Below are 16,657 nucleotides of genomic sequence, written 5' to 3' on the forward strand. Positions count from 1 at the left end.
CTTCAAGGTGTCAAAAAGACCATTTTATATTCGATCCTAGACATAATAGGGAACCATTGGTGTTTGCTGAGTAAGGGGGTGACAGGGTAACATAGGAAAGTCACTTTGGAAATTGAGGGGAGGAAAAATTGGGAGGAAGAAACATGGGTCAGAGAGACCAATTAAGAGGCTATTGTGGAAGTCTAGGTGGGAGAATATTTGGGTCTGAACATGAGTGATAGTTGTATGAGTGGAGAGGATACTCACCTATGGGATTTTATGAAGGGATTAGATAATAGATTAATAGTGTTATATGATAGATTGGCTACGTGGTGTGAGCGCATGTAAGCAATTGAGTATGTCACTGATGTAAGCATGGGTGGATGGAGGAGGATGGCATCGGCTATTGTAATAACAAACTTGGTGGGGTTCTGCTTTTGATATGTGAAATTTATGAAGTCAATGGGACATTTGACTTAAGATGCAGCAGGGAAATGGACAGTATATAGGGAAAGATTGGTCCCATCATGTTTTTCCCAGTGTTCTCTTTCAAGGGCTCTCTGATTTTCTGAGCTGAAAACTGCCAGTTATGATTTCTGTTCTAATCAGCTTTGAACGTTTAGAACACTCTCCTTGCATGTTATTTCTGTTTTCCTTTCAAGTCCCTGCCCATGTTCTAACTTCTCCATGTACGCTTTCTCCTACTTCTCCAGTCCACAGAGATCTCCACCTTTTCTGAATTCGTAGCACATTCATTCTGGAATGATATCTTGTACTTGGTTGAATGGTCTTGGGGGGGGGGTGGAGGAGGAGTAGGGGCAGTGGGAAAGATGAAGAGTGCTTGCATAAGTATGGGAAAATCCCAGTGTGCACACTTCTCCTACTGATGTAGCTTAGAAACTTGCTTGTAATGTAAAATCTTAGAAAAGGTTTGGGGAGCAATGAGAGGGTTAACACACTTGAACATGGTCACATATATAATATATGTTAGAGTTAGGACTTCTATCCAGGACTTAATGGTGGCAAGATTAGTTCTATATTCACTACAGAACTAGAAGCAGTTAGGTCATACCACAGATAGATTGCTGGGCCTAGAATCAGGAAGCCCAAGTTCAAATCCAACCTCAGATTCTTCCTAGCTGTATTGTCCTGGGAAAATCATTTAACTTCTGTCTGCCCCAGTTTCCCCAATTGCAAAAAGGGAATAAAAATAACACCCTCATCTCAGAACATGAGGGTTAAATGAGATAATTATTGTAAAATATTTTGTAAAGTATAAAGTGCTATATAAATGCAAATTATTATTATGTTATATTATTATTATTATTATGCTGCCCCTCAAATTATCTTGCTTGACTCTATACTTAGTTTATTTGTGTTAGTTTTTTCTCATCGATAGAAATGTAAATGCCTCATTGGCGGAGATCATGGCATATACTTTTATATCATCCCCAGCACCAGACAGACTATGCATAAGATGAATAATTTTTGTGACTAAGTCAATGGAGTAACCTGGAAACAGCACCAGGATTTGGAGTCTGGTGATCTGTATGTGATATTCAGATATTCCATTTACTTCCTGTGTTACCTGGCATAAGTTTCTTGAGTTTCTATAGTAGTAAAATGTAGGGGGCAGCTAGGTGGCGCAGCGGATAGAGCACCGGCCCTGGAGTCAGGAGGACCTGAGTTCAAATCCAGCCTCAGACACTTGACACTTACTAGCTGTGTGACCCTGGGCAAGTCACTTAGCCCTCATTGCCCTGAAAAAAAGGAAAAAAGATAAAATGTATAGGTTGGGCTTCCAACTGCAAAGGTATGGTACTTCCAAATGTATAGGTTGATACTTCCAACTCTAGGGCTTATTATCCTGAAAAAATTGAAAGGGAGGGAAAAATCATAGTGAGATCAAGAATATGGAGACACAAAAGCCCAAGGTACACTTGGGAAAAGGTAAGACAAGTCTAATTAGAGTGGAGGGTTTATACTGGAACAGTAAGAGATGATGTTGGAGCCAGATTTTGGGGAGCCTTGGATGCGAGCAGTAGACTGTAGACAGCAGAGTCAAAACCACCGCAAGGACTATGCAGATGTCCATAAGAATCTGACTTTGTACTGTTGCTTCAATAGCAAAATAAAGCCCCAGAGGAAGCAGAGTACTTGATGAAGAATATGGCCAGACCTGGCTGGGGAGTTCAGGAAAGCTGGGAGGTAGAAGCAGAGTTAGGAAGTTATGTATGATTTGGAGTCAGGACTAGAGATACTATGGGTCTTTGCACAAATGGGTTCTCTTCACTCATAGCTGCTGAAGAACCATAAATCCTGAAATAGACTAATCCCCAGTGGCCAAGTTGATGGAGGCAAGAAGGGAAAGCAGATTTCCCCTCATCCTCTTCAAGAGTTGTCCAGAACCATGCCAGGGAGTAACAACTGGGAGACTAGAGCAGCAGGAGCAGGAACAGGGTATGAAATCAATGTATTTTGAGCCTGGAGTCCATACTGGAGAATACCTAAGGTCTTTAAGGGGAATTGGCAGAACAATAAAACTGGAACCAGTTCTACAAACCATGCAATCTCTTCCTGACCCTTGTTGGGGAAGTAGGGAAGCTAGACGATCTCTTTGAATGGAAATTTGATGGTGTTCCTGGACTCTTGTTCTGCTCTGAGGTACATCAGGGAAAGAGTTCATTGATATCCTTTTCTACCTGGTAGCAGTGGCATTGTGCTGTCATGTTGACCCGCCAAGACTGCACCAGCCAGGATGGAGAGCAATTGTTGCCATTACATAGGGCACTTCTCCTATGTCACTTCTTGAAATAAAGAGAAATTCCTCATGGGAGACCTCAAAAACTGAGGCCTTAGCTCTACCCTAGGGATCACAGCATGTGGATCTGCCTCCTACAGGGGTGGAGGGAGAGGATACTAATGAAAGAAGAGCAGAACCTTTGAGACTTGGATTGAAGTGTGGTCTTGGATTAATGAGCTAGAATTCATGGGAGTGACTCCAGCAGCATTGGAGAGGATATAGCTAGGATAGGGAAAGCACTGGGAGAACAAGAACATGAAAGCTTTCTTAAATTCTTAATCACTACCTCTATTACCAATCACCTAAATTCTGCTATGTGGGTTACATGGAGGGAGGAATTTCTACTCTGGTTGTCATTTTCTCCTTCAGTAAAATGGTTTGGTTGGGGAGAAAAGGAAAATGGCCCCCATTCCTGGATGGTTTTTGAGGGAGCTTCCTACAGCCTTTTATAGACCACCCAGGACTCCAGAGAACACTGCTCAATAGTCCCTAGACTGCAGGACAGATGGAAAATATTTTTGTATGATACTCTTCTTTGGCCCCAGTCATTGGGTCTCAGTTATCTGCATTGCCAGCATGACTGGTGATAGGTCATATTCTTCCCCTTCATCCAGTGAGTTGGAGGTGGGAGTCAGGATAAATGGGCTAGGTGCCTCTCATCCTACCTGTACACTCGGTGCTCTTGCATCCCTTTTCTGAGAAAGTCCCAAATGGCAGCTCTGCTTCCTTTCTATCCCCTAAGATCTCTAATGCCAGCAATTTGGGGAACAGAACCAGGAAAAGGCAGCCTATAGATCTCTAGAGAATTGTTGGCTAATACATTAAAATTAAAGAGAAACAGAAGCAAATTGCAACATTATTGTTCAAGCCAAGATCATCCTAATTATAAACTAGCATTTTTATAGATGTCACAGAGGCTGTTTTAGTGCCTCTTTGCTGATGCTAAAAAGATAGTGTGGAAACACGATCAGGGATCCTCACACTGCTGTCTTACTGGAGGGGGAAAAGTTAATTAGGCTCTTTTTGGCATATTAGTGAAGACAGGCTTATTAGACACATTTACAAGCTAATGATATGCGTATCCTCTGCTATCAAAGAAAAATGCATTTAAATAAACTGATTTACAGTTCAGCCATTTTCATCTCTTTAACCAGTACAGTTCACACTCTCATTACATTGACTTAATTGGCTTGGATTCTCGAATTTCTGCAGGCCCCTCAGTGAGGTGATGGTGAGCTGTTCTTACAGTTTGCTTCTGTCTGATAGCAGGTGACCCACCTGCCCTGCTCTTGGTCCTTTCCAAAAGCTGAACAGCTTTAGATCTTGTGAAGACAGTGGCTTCATTCCATTCAATCCCAAAAGCACTTACTGCCTATTTCTATGTGCCAGGCATTGGACTTGCAAAAACAAAAGCTAAACTGTGTCGACTCTCAAGGAGTTTACATTTTATTGGAGAAAAAGCAACATGTATCCAGAGAAGTCCCTACAAAATCTAGAGAGAGTATATTCAAAGTGTGTTGGAGATAGGGAAAACACTGTCCACTGGTATACATGTATGTATGTGTGAACACACCAGGCACATTCTGTATATGTGTGAACACACCAGAGTGTATTGTACATATGTATGTGTGTGAGATCCTATAGTCTCTTGGAGAAGACACCTAAGGTTGGCTTCCAAAGAAGCTAAGGAGTCTTCAGGAATCAGATCTGAAGAGAGACCATAGAGGTCATCTGTTCCAGCTCCTTCACTTTACATATGAGAAAAGTAAGACCCAGGGAGCTTATGTGATTTGTCCAAGGTCACAACCTCTGTGAAAGGGTTATAATAAGACCTGTAGCATCAACCTCACAGAGTTATGAGGAATTGAGAGGGAGAGGAAGAAAGAGCCAATGTTACTCTTTTTGTGTGTGTGAGACAATTGGGGTTAAGTGACTTGCCCAGGGTCACACAGCTAGTAAGTGTTATGTGTCTGAGGCCGGATTTGAACTCAGGTCCCCCTGACTCCAGGGCCAGTGCTCTACCCACTGCACCACCTAGCTGCCCCCTTTTTTCTTTCCTTTCCTTTCCTTTCCTTTCCTCTCCTCTCCTCTCCTCTCCTCTCCTCTCCTCTCCTCTCCTCTCCTCTCCTCTCCTCTCCTCTCCTCTCCTCTCCTCTCCTCTCCTCTCCTCTCCTCTCCTCTCCTCTCCTCTCCTCTCCTCTCCTCTCCTCTCCTCTCCTCTCTTCTCTTCTCTTCTCTTCTCTTCTCTTCTCTTCTCTTCTCTTCTCTTCTCTTCTCTTCTCTTCTTTTCTTTTCTTTTCTTTTGGAGCCAATGCTACTCCAATTGTGAATCCAGAGCTCACCCTTCTCTAACTAGAGCATTACTATTGCTAGGATAGTTGGATGATCAGAAACGAATGACAATTAGGATTCACTAAACAGAACCTCCAGGCCTCTAGAGGATGATGGAATATAGTCTCCTAAAGAGATCCATGGAGCTAGAAAGGGGTCACTGCCAAAAGCTACCTGGAGCTGGAAGAGCATGAGCATGAATAGAAGTCTCTGAGCTAGAGAGAGAATGTAGCCAAAAGAATGTCTCATGCTAAGAAACCTGTCTAGGCAAAGAATCAATAGCAGGGTGGGGCTTACTAACCCTGTTCACTAACCCTGCTTACAAGCAGGCTCTCTCCCCACTCACACGCACTTTCTACTCGGAGATAAGGAAGATTGTGCCTGGTATAGGAATATACTTTGCAAGGGTATAGCATATCGAGATGGCATACTTGGATGGCACACAATTTGTATTTTCTTTTATAATAAACTGTTACATAGTTTGGAGGCTAAGAAACCTGAAATTCATTCCCAAACCAGAATCCAGTAGAATGTAAGTTCTTTGATGCCAGGCAGTGTATCTGTTTTGTCTCTGTATTTATTCACTATGCCTAGCACGATGCCTTGCATATGGAGGGCACTTCATAATTTCTTTAGAATTGAATCTATCCTCTTTCTGTCTCACTTTTCTCTCAGGAAGCATTTTCTGGAATTATGACTGATCATTGCACTAATCAGAGTTAAGTCTATTTTTTTTTTGCGTTAAAAATGTTATTATAGTAGAAATTGCTCTCCTGGTTCTGTTCACTTCATTCTGCATCATTTCAAAGGGAGGTTCAAGTGATACCTGCTCCCCTCAGACCTTCCTCATTTGTATAGACTTTTACTTGCTCCCCACCCTCATTTCTCCACTTTTCTTCCCTGGTTCTTCCCCTCCTCTTCCTTTCAGTTCTGCTTTTAATTAAGATCATCACAACATAACAAAACCCACTTCCAGGCCTTTCATCTTATTTAATTCCATGATCCCTACTGATATCACAATTCTCAGAGGATGTTTGTATCAATGCTTCCTCCCCCATTAGAATGGAAAAAAGCATGCTTGCTCTTACAATTTCTCATTTATATTTACATTTTTCATGTTTCTCTTTACTCCCATGTTGATACTTCAAAGTTTATAGTCTGTACTGGTCTTTTAATTAGGAATACTTTAAAGTCCTCTATTTCATTAAAAATCTATTTTCCCCTATAAGAGTACACTAAACTTTGCTGGATGTTGTTCTTGTGCATAAATCTAGATTCTTTGACTTTTAGAATATCATATTCTGTTCTCTCCACTCCTTTCTAGAAGTAGCTGCCACTAAGTCCAGTGTAATCCTGAATATGGCTTCCTAGTACTTGAACTCTTTCCCTCTGTCTGCTTGCAAAATTATCTCTTTGACCAGAAAGTCCTAGATTTTGCCTATAATGTTCCTGGAAGTTTTCATTTTGGGGTTTCTTTTAGAAGGTTACCAATGGATTAATTCCATTTTTACTTTGCCCTCTAGCAAAATAGTTCTGGGTAGTTTTTTCATTTTTATTTCATGATTTCTTGAAATCTGTCTAAATTCTTTTTTATCATAACTTATCTTAATTCTTAAATTATCTCATCTTGACATGTTTTCTAATTTAGTTTTATTTGTCTACATCTTATATTTTCCTAATTTTTTGATTTTGTTTACTATCTCACATTGTCTGCTAGTTATACACTTCTATTTATTGTTGTTGTTGTTCAATCATTTTTCAGTTGTGTCTGACTGTTCATGACCCTACTTGGGCTTTTCTTGGCAAAGATATTGGAGTGGTTTGCTATTTCCTTTTCCAGCTCATTTTGCAGATGAGGAAATTGAGTCAAACAGGGTTAAGTGACTAACCCACTGTAACATAGCTAATAAATGTCTGAGGGCAGTTTTGAACACAGATCCTCCTGACTCTAAGCTGGGCACTCTAACCAGTGCACCCCCTAGCCGCAACTTCTGTTTGAACCATTCCGATTTTTAGAGTCTATTGTTTGGACCAAGGTGTTTTTGTTGTTTTTATTGTTCCTTTGAGGCTTTGCTTGTAGGTTTGTTTTTGTTTTTTAATAGAAATTATTTATTAATAGACAGTGAAGATGTTTACTTCTTCTTGGACACACCACCAGTGCGACCCCTGCACTGCAGTCTTGATTCGCTGGCCCCAGACTTGGAGACCCCAGAAGTGCCGAAGCCCACAATGTGCCGGAATCTTCTTCAGTCGCTCCAGATCCTCATGAAGCTTATTGTCCAGACCATTGGCCAGAACCTGGTTATATTTTCAATCCTTTACATCCTTCTACCTGTTAAGGAACCAGTCTGGAATCTTGTATTGGCGAGGATTCTGCATGATGGTGATCACACGCTCCACCTCATCTTCAGTGAGCTCACCAGCCCTCTTGGTGTAGTCAGTGTCTGCTTTTCTCAGTACCATATGGGCATATCTTTGACCCACACCTTTCATGGCTGTGATGGCAAAAGCTATTTTCCTCTGTCCATCAATGTTGCTATTGAGCACTCTCAAAATGTGCTGGAACTTTTTGGGGATTATAAGAGACATGGCTGCAATGGCGGCATGAGAGCCTTCTCTGGAAGATGCTTGTAGGTATTTTGGAGTGGTTCTACTCTTCTAGGTTTGTGTCTTGGGCATCTGTGGTCTCATAATAGCTCTTGTCTCTTTTTTTAATTTATGGAAGAAAACAAGAATTTCTGTAATGTAGTACAATTAAAAAGATAATTGTTGTTTAGACTTTGCTCTGGGCATCCCAGAATTGCTAGCCTAGCTGGAAATTCTGGGGGCAAAGACTGTGATTCAGTGTCTCTGCATGACATTTCCATACAGACACTGCTGTTCTGGTCAAGGAAATGAGTCCATAATCTGCTCTCAGGGACCCCACTTGTGGTTATGGGGGTTAAGTCTAGTCAACAGGCAACCACGATGTCATAAGACTTATGTGAAAACCAGGATTATTACAAGAGAAATGAACATGCATGTGAAACCTAAAGGGTTCCCCAGTTTTACAGAAGTTTACAGTTTTATAGTAGCAGGACAAAGAGAGGGAGGGATAACAGGATGGGGTGTGACATGGGAGGGGGAATGGTGCAACAAAGGTGGGAAAAGGAGGAGACCACTCCCCATGGGGAGGAGCAAAGTTTCCCTTGGGAACTGCTAGACTATTACCATAGGAAGGTCTGCTTATCTGCAAAGGACCCCAGATGCACAAGCATTATCCCAGCTTGGAACAGATGGTTTGGCCCCTGTCTTGCCTCCCAAGGACACACAGGGACTCCAGCCGGAGGTGCAACAACAAATCATGTCAGCTCAGGAGGATCTTTGTCCTTGGTACATTCAGGGCCTCCAGCATTCTCTGGGTCCAGTGTCTCTGTAAAATATTGGCAACTTTAAAAGACAAGTCCAGGGGACCCCTGAACAATCTGCACTCCTGCTTTCACTGGGAATCTTGTGGCTCCTGGCCTTCTTCATAGTTCTGGACTTGGAGCTCGTGTCCTTCCCTGCTCTGGGGAACCCCACTGACCTAGGTTGGAGAATGAGTCCAAGATCCACTATGGGTGTCTCCATGCTACTGGCCTAGATCTGAGCTCAGGGGATTGAGCCCATAATCCTGATCCACTCTTGTGGCACTATTCCTTCTCTGTTCACTTGCCTGTAGGTTGAATTTCTGCTCTTGGACTGGAGAGATAGCCCAAAGCAGACCCCTTAGACTGTGCGCTCATTGAGAGCAAAGAATATCTTTTTTTTTGTTTTGTAAACCTAACACTTGGTACAATGCCTGGCACATAGTAGGTTCTTAATAAATGCTTGTTAACTGACTGACACTATAGTTTCTCCTTCAAATTCTTGAAAGTACAACATTCTTATTAAATCATTGATCAAGCTCAACAATACAGCTTCCTGCTACTCTACCTTCTTGGCTGGTTCCTTGTATTTTTCCTGAAACAGATTACCCTGATGAGGCTATGCCATTATGTATCAAACTGTAAAGGTACAGAAAGGCAGCACTGTATGTATAGTGGTTTGAAGGCCAGTCCTGGAGTCAGGAAAACCTGGCTTCAAATCTCATCTCTGCTGTTCGGCTCAAGGGCCAGCTTTGGCATGAAGCTTTTCATCAATTGTTTTGATATTTGTCTTGCCACTGGACTGCATTGACTCTAGAAAAGAGAGTGAGGCTGATGACTTTGTATAGCTCTGCTTTACTTACATCCAATTCACACAGGAGTCAAGACATCACCCTGTGATGTCAATGATCGTCTTAGAAAACAAAAGAGAAACAGAAACAATTTAGCTGTCGGGGGGGGGGGCAACTGGGTGGCACAATGGATAAAGCACAGGCTCTGGATTCAGGAGGACCTGAGTTCAAATCTAGACTAAGACACTTGACACTTACTAGATGTGTGACCCTGGGCAAGTCACTTAAACCTCGTTGCCCCATCAAAAAAAATTAGCTGTCAGAGCTTGCCCTATAAAACTGAGTTGCCCATCAATTAATTAGTGAATCAATCAATCAATTAATTAATTAATTAGTCAGCCATTCATTCAAATCATTCCTCCATTCAATTTTATACTTAGGATTATAGGTTTAGAGCGGAAAGTGATCATGAAGCATCTAGTTCAACCCCTTCATTTTTCCATTTGAGGATACTGGCACCCAAAGAAGTTAAATGATTTGCCTAGGCAACTGCAGCTAAAAACTGACTAAGGTAAGATTTGAACTCAGGACTTCTGATTAAAAATCCAAAATTCTGGCATGTTACCTTTCTCCTCCTTCATAGAATGTAAATGTATTTTTGCCATAGATTGGCTCATTTCTGTCTTTGCATGCAAGTTGTTGGGCACATATTAGACACATAACAAACATTTGTTGATTGCTTGACACCTACTAGTTGTAGAAGGGCAGCTAGGTGGCACCATAGTTCATAGAGTGCCAGGCCTGGAGTCAAAAAGACTCTTTTTATTAAGTTCAAATCAGGCCTGAGACACTTACTAGCTATATGACCTGGGCAAGTCACTTTAACCCTGTTTGCCTCAATTTCTTCATCTGTAAAGTGGGTAGGAGTAGGAAATGCAAACCGCTCCAGTATCTTTGCTGAGAAAATGTCAGATGGTGTCATAAAGAGTCAAAACATTACTGAAAAGCAACACAACAACAGCAGCAAGCTGTAGAACCCTGGACAAGGGTCTTAAAATCTCAGTGTTGCAGGTTCCTCACTAAGACAAGGTTGCTGACAATTGCTGATCTGCATCAGTGGGAGGAGTTTTCATCCAGAAGGTTCATCCCACTAGTGAACTCCTAGAACCAGATGCTCCTCCATGAGAAAAAGGAATGAACTCTCATACCTTCCCTAGGTAGAACAAAGGCCAGTAAGTGGCCAAGAATTATGGGTATGCAGACTGAACCTTTCCATTCTGACTCAAATCCTTTACCCCAAATGACAGAAGGATTATGGGAAATGCTTCCTCCTCCTTTCACCCCCCTACCTCCCCCTTTCACAATTGTACAAGTTGGTTCATTTTTTTATGATGATGATGATTATCAAAGACATCATTTGAGCTTAATGCCTGGGAATGACTTCACATGCCGGTGACTAACAATGTTACGGACAATTATTTCCTTAGAACATTACCGCCTTGCCGTCAAGGGAAATGTCGCTTTGGGAAGGTAATAAATGTGGTTTATTGAAGAGCAGATACATTTTGGTTCGCCTTTAATTTGATAACATCTCATCCTCAGCCGTTCTTTCAAAGAAAGACATCCATGAGCAATTTATATTAAGGTGGCCACCTTTCCCAGCAGCTTTCTGATGTCCAGGGTCCCCATTTGTCTGATGTCTTAGGCATCCTTATATGTAAAGGGGTGGAGGGCAGCTCTTATCCTCTCCCTCCTCTGTGGGCAGTCACCTGTGGTTCCCCTAAGTATCTTCATTGTATAGAATGAGCATCCTTGGTTTGCCAGGCTGGGGCATTATGGGGCAGACATGATGAAAGTTGCTCTCCCTTCGACCAGCTATATTCCTATTCATATCCCCAGAAATGAAAAGAGACACCCTGGAGGAGGTGAGAAGATCTTTTGGTATTTCCATGCAGTTTCACAGGGGGAGAGAGCTGGTTGCTCTTATCTTGATGGAAGCCAAGTTTTATAATTTGGGGAAAAGGGTAGTAGAGAGTTTGGTAAAATGACTCAATTCTCTTCCATCCAGAAAGGCACTTAGTGCCATCTGGGGGCAAAGGGGAAGAATTCAGCTCATTTTTCTCCTCAGGAATTCATAATACTATGTGGTAGAAGAAATACTTGAGTAAAAGGGGACCAGGAACTTCAGAAGATGTTTGTATGTGTACACATATGCATGCTGTGATGTCCATATTTATTCCTATAACAATATTGAATCCATTTATATACATATGTATATATATATATATATATATGCATATGTTATATATATATAGCCCTTATAAGTAGTCCTTAAGCTCATGTGGTAGGAGATATAATCTACCTCCCACTATCACTAATGAATCAGAACCCCCAACAAAAAGCTACATCTTCTACTTGGGGTACCAAGGATGTCCCTGAAGGGCTGAGTTGATTCTTTTCGAATGCTATGAATTTTAGTCCCCCTCTCCATATGTCTTCTCCCCAATATCAATTGCCAGGGAAGAGTTATCCCTATAATTTCATTTTTTAACATCCATTAGCCTTTTCAAAGGGATATTTACTGAGAAGATAGTCAAAAAAGAAATACAAACATTTTCCCCAATAACTGGAAGACGCTCTCTCTATCACATCACCTTGGACCTTGGGAAGAGTGACCTCACATCAATCTCTACAAAGTATTTGCCACACCAAGTCCATTTGTACATGTGGCATAGCCATTGTACATTATCATCTTGGCTATTGCTAGGTCAAGTAGGTCACCCTTTAGGGTTTCCACTGTTGGTTTGCTCATGTTCAGGCTCAGCAAATAAGTCCAGCTACTGGACATCTTGTAGTCCCTATCCCAACCTTGTGAAATTTACAAGACAATAGCCTCCTTCAAGACCTTGTCACCTAAAAGAAGAGAAGATGAAATAAAAGGAGGCAAAGACAGAGGCCACCTGCTGAACATTGATGGCGAAGGCCAGTTTGAGAATTCTCTCTGCCTTAAGGCTTATACCCCATCTCTCTCACTCAAACACAGCCAGACAGGAAAGAGAAAATACCTTGGAGAGTTCCCACAGTTTGAATATATTCTCAGGTCCAGATCAGCAGCCAATCAAAAGTCTTCTATCCTTCACATGATGGTATGGCAACTGAAAAAAGTCAGGATGATTGTGTGTGCTCTGAATGGGGGAGCATAAGTCTCTTCCATTACATGTCTGAAAGCAGGCTCTGCAGTTTCTTCCATGAGTTCTGGAAGCAGGTAGAAAACACTACACGTGTTCTGATGACCTAGCTGCATTGACTAGTCCCAGTTTATACACATACACAATGCATGCATGCATGAATGCATGTATGTATGCACGTGTAATACATATTATATATAAATGTATTATTTATGTACAGCTATGACTATATCTACATGTGTATATAAACATTTATATATACAAATATAAACATACCATATGTGTTTCACATGCACACATATCTATATATGCACTTTGTATATGTGCATGCATACATGCATGTATCACTCTAACTCAGAGGCCCAGTCACTGTGTATCCAGTGTATCACTAGAACAAGAACTTGGAGAGAAGATAGATCTATGCCTTGGAAGAGGATGTTCCTGATTGAGAATTTCCTACATCAATAACATCATAGGTGTGTCCAAATCACATAATCTAAATAGATAAACAGATGGCTAGAAAGATGTGTATACACATATATGTGTATGTTTGTCTGTTAATGCATGTTTATACCTTCCCTTATACTTTCTTTTTCTTTTCTTTTCTTTTTTTCTTTTTCTTTTTTTTTTTTTAGTGAGGCAATTGGGATTAAGTGACTTGCCCAGGGTCACACAGCTAGTAAGTGTTAAGTGTCTGAGGCCGGATTTGAACTCAGGTCCTCCTGAATCCAGGGCCAGTGCTCTATCCACTGTGCCACCTAGCTGCCCTTCCCTTCTATTTTCAATCTTTAGGGATAAAGTGGATAAAGAGTTGCCATGGTACACTATTGAAATAAAACATACTCTACTTAGGCAGCTAGATGGCACCATAGTGCATAGAGTGCCTGACCTGGAGTCAGGAAGACTCATCTTTCTGAGTTCAAATCTGGCCTCAGACATTTACTTGCTGAGTGACCCTGGACCTGTTACTTAACTCTGTTTGCCTCAGTTTCACCATATGTCAAATGAGATGGAGAAGGAAATGGGAAACCACTCCAGTATATTAGCCAAGAAAAACCCAAGTGGGGTCACAAAAAGTCAGACAAGACTGAAAAATGATGCAACAATAGTAATAACAAACTCCCAGATGGGGAAACTCCTTTTTTCCAATGCAGGTCAATGACTACTCTCTAACTTTTAATCCTAGAGAGTTGCTTCGAGCACTTAGATGTTAAGTAACTTTGTCCAGAATGCCATACCCTGAATCTATTACAGGCAGAACTTGAACCCAAGTCTTTGTGACTTTGAGGCTATCTCTCTAGACACTGCACCACACTATCTCTTATGTCAGGAGGACAGCACTTACTCTTCCCTCCTCTACTGTGTGAGGTATATGTATATACAATACACATATGCACATGTGTGCATATACACATATGTAGACATATATGCACACATATGTGTATGCATTGTGTATATATAATTTACCACATAATTTTATATCAGGATCAAATCAAATAACCTAAGTACCATAAATTTTGTAAATCTTAAAACACTGCATAAATATTAATGCAAGTGATTATTATCATCCATTCTAGTTTAGAGCTAAGAATATTGATGCTCAGAAGAGTAAAACAATTGTGAGGTACACAAGGTTACATTTAGTGAAAAATTACAACACCGACCTGTCCTCATCCGGCTCTTTTTCCAGCACAACCTAACCATGTTCTGGACTATGGGCTATTCTGTTCCATATGTTATCTGAGTGTCATATTCCCCTTGTAGACTGTAAGCTCCATGAGTGAGCATATTGGGGCTTATTTAAAGTCTCTTTCATCTAGGACTTCCCACTGTGCTGAGAACTTAGTAAAATATCTAATAAAACAATGTTTATTTAATTGGACTGAACAGAAGATATGAGACAATACTATGACAAGGATTATAAGATATGTGTGTATGTGGATGTGGGGGGGGGTTGTAGATCATCTCCTCCTGTGTGATGAATAGTGGAGAAATAAAATCTGAGGGTGGTGACGGTGTGTGGAGGAAGTTGGCATAGGATGGAGGGAGGGATCTAACATGGCAGACATCATGTCTTTCCAAGTGCACTGGCTTTAGAATGAGAGGAACTCAATTCAAATTCTAGCCTTCTTTGAACTACTCATGCAACTTAAAGAAATCTCTCTATCCCCCTGGGCCATAGTTTCCTCCTCTGAAAAAGTAGTTTGATTTATGTGATAGTTAATGCCTCTTCTTACCCTCAATCCACCAGGTTCATATGAATTGTTACTATATTGCACTTCCGGTAACAAGAACACACTCTGGAAGCGATGGGGGAGACTACAAGGATATTGAAGCTGTGACCTTATGGAAGAATTTTCTTCCCAGAATGGAGTGGTTAAATGCCTCCTTGTTGGCTCCTACCCAGCAGTGAAACAAGCCTTTCTGCTTTGGCCAGAGGAACTGCAGTCCATGGAAAGAACTATTTGCAGAGCTCAGGAGACTCACTTAGCTAAGACCAAGCTAAGGGTCACTGAGGAAGGATTTTGCAGGCCCTCGGGTCAAGTGAGAGGCCCTTATAGGGCCCTCAGCTCCATTCTGGCTGCAGCAGAGACGACCCAGTCAAGTCTGAACTTTCTAGTTCAGAAAGGGCAGGCTTTTTCTTTTCTAGTTCCTGTCTTAGGCTGTCCTACAGAGCAGTGATTTGGAAATGACAGTGGGTCAGGCCCCAGATGAAATAATTGTAGGGCCTTGGGGGAGCAGATTTGCAATGTAAATAGAAATCCTTCTTGACTGGAAAAAATACTCTTACTTGGTGAGAGCATTCAGGAGAGACAGCATTCAAACATATGTACGCACACATTCCCATGTAAGGATCTATCTGTCTGAGAGCTAAAAGCACTGATTTTGTTTTTTCTTTTAAAATAATGAGTGTCTATTATCCTCATCACAGGGCTGGCAGGTATTCAGCCTTCCAATTTTTTTGGAGGGGAAAGTAGAGAAATGGTGATGATGAAGAGAATGATTTACATTAGCATAACAACCTCAGGTCAATAAAGTGCTTAAATGTATATGAACTGATCCAACCACAACCCTCTGATTATTATTTCTGTTTTTCAGATAAGGAAATGGGGATGAGAAAGGCTAAATCACTTGCCAAAGGTCATGTAGTTTTAAGTGTCTGAGATTCTATCTGATCCCAAGTCCAGCACCATGTTTTCCCAATCAATTCAGCCTCCTTCTACATGGTAGATGCAGAACCCAAGGGTGATCTTAGATTGTTACAATTTTTGACCCTGAGTTTGGACATGATGTCTCAAGAAATCATAATTCCATGATATGTGAGACCAGGAATGAAAGTAAACTGGAAACTCAAAATTGAGCAAATGTTGGACAACCTGAATGTTTATATGTGAAATAGCCTGAGAACTGAGGGAACTTGTGCAACTAGGAAGCAGTGGGAAAATGCCAAAATTACTTTTTTTTTTGGTAGAATATGGAGTGCTTTTGGTCTTCCCATTATGCATCCCTCCCCCTTCTCCCATCACCCACTGTTCCCTTTCTGTTTCCCTGACATTATGTCTATGGCTGAGACATTAAAACAAGTGGACAAACCCTCTTTTAAACTCCAAATTATTCCCAAGGACCACTAGTACAGTAGCAAATTGATTCTAGTATTTAAGAATGTGTAAGTAAAAAAAAAAGAATGTGTAAGTAATCCAAATGTTTCAAGTCAACAAGCATTTATTAAGGACCCACTGTATGCCAGGCCCCAGGCTAAGTGTTGGAGATACACAAAAGACTAGAGATAGTCCATGAACTTGAGGAGCACACTTTTCAGGGGTTTGTTTTAAAAACATCTTTGCTCCCTCATTCTGCATAATCTGTCCTTAAAGATCAAGGGTGGATGGTGGGAACCTCCTTTACTGGCAACAGATGGGCGTAGAAAATGTAAGGAATTAATTGTTATTTGGGGTTTCTCTGAACCCATCTTTGGCAAAAATTAGAAGCCCTGGCATGTACCCCAGCTGGCCTTGAGCACTGTCCCCTAGACTTCAGCATGGTCCTCCATCCACCAGTGAGGCTGCCATCATGGCACTGCAGCTCACGTCATCACCTTGCACCAGACACCCTCATGCCTGCATAGGCCTGGCCAAATTATAATGACAGGAAGCCTGGTGAGATGATCTTTGGTTCCAG

At 41.4% G+C, this 16,657-nt stretch overlaps 1 pseudogene; it reads right to left on the reverse strand.

The window, feature by feature from the left end:
* Positions 1–7,245: 7,245 nt before the first annotated feature.
* Positions 7,246–7,702, reverse strand: LOC122726642 (annotated as a pseudogene).
* Positions 7,703–16,657: the final 8,955 nt, after the last annotated feature.

Source organism: Dromiciops gliroides, chromosome 4 (assembly GCF_019393635.1).
Source record: "Dromiciops gliroides isolate mDroGli1 chromosome 4, mDroGli1.pri, whole genome shotgun sequence".
In the NCBI taxonomy this organism is placed as follows: Eukaryota; Metazoa; Chordata; class Mammalia; order Microbiotheria; family Microbiotheriidae; genus Dromiciops; species Dromiciops gliroides.